The sequence below is a fragment of the Penaeus monodon genome, chromosome 22 (assembly GCF_015228065.2).
Source record: "Penaeus monodon isolate SGIC_2016 chromosome 22, NSTDA_Pmon_1, whole genome shotgun sequence".
Classification (NCBI taxonomy): Eukaryota; Metazoa; Arthropoda; class Malacostraca; order Decapoda; family Penaeidae; genus Penaeus; species Penaeus monodon.
In genome coordinates this window covers 25,190,778-25,191,108 of record NC_051407.1, presented here as the reverse complement: position 1 = coordinate 25,191,108, position 331 = coordinate 25,190,778, and positions in this window count along the sequence as shown.

Genomic DNA, 331 nt, shown 5'->3' with positions numbered 1-331 from the left:
CAATTAGAGAAATAAACGTTTTATTATCAATTTTTCTTGCCATTGATTTACCATTAAATCAGCTTTCATTGATACGGGCCCCCCCATCTTTAAATTTAAGTATACATAAACCCACCCGTAATTAGCATCTCATTATTTCCTTAATATCGTTATTGTTTAATGAATACAAATTGGCTAACATTTTGGTTATAGCTGGTCGTTTTTTTTTTCATTGTTCGTGGGGTGAAATATAAGCTGTTATCCGTTTAGTTTTTTTTTCAATTAATTTTTGTTCACTACTATTTAAATTCAGTAGTTTTAATGCTTTTTTATTACTAATGTTATAATGATT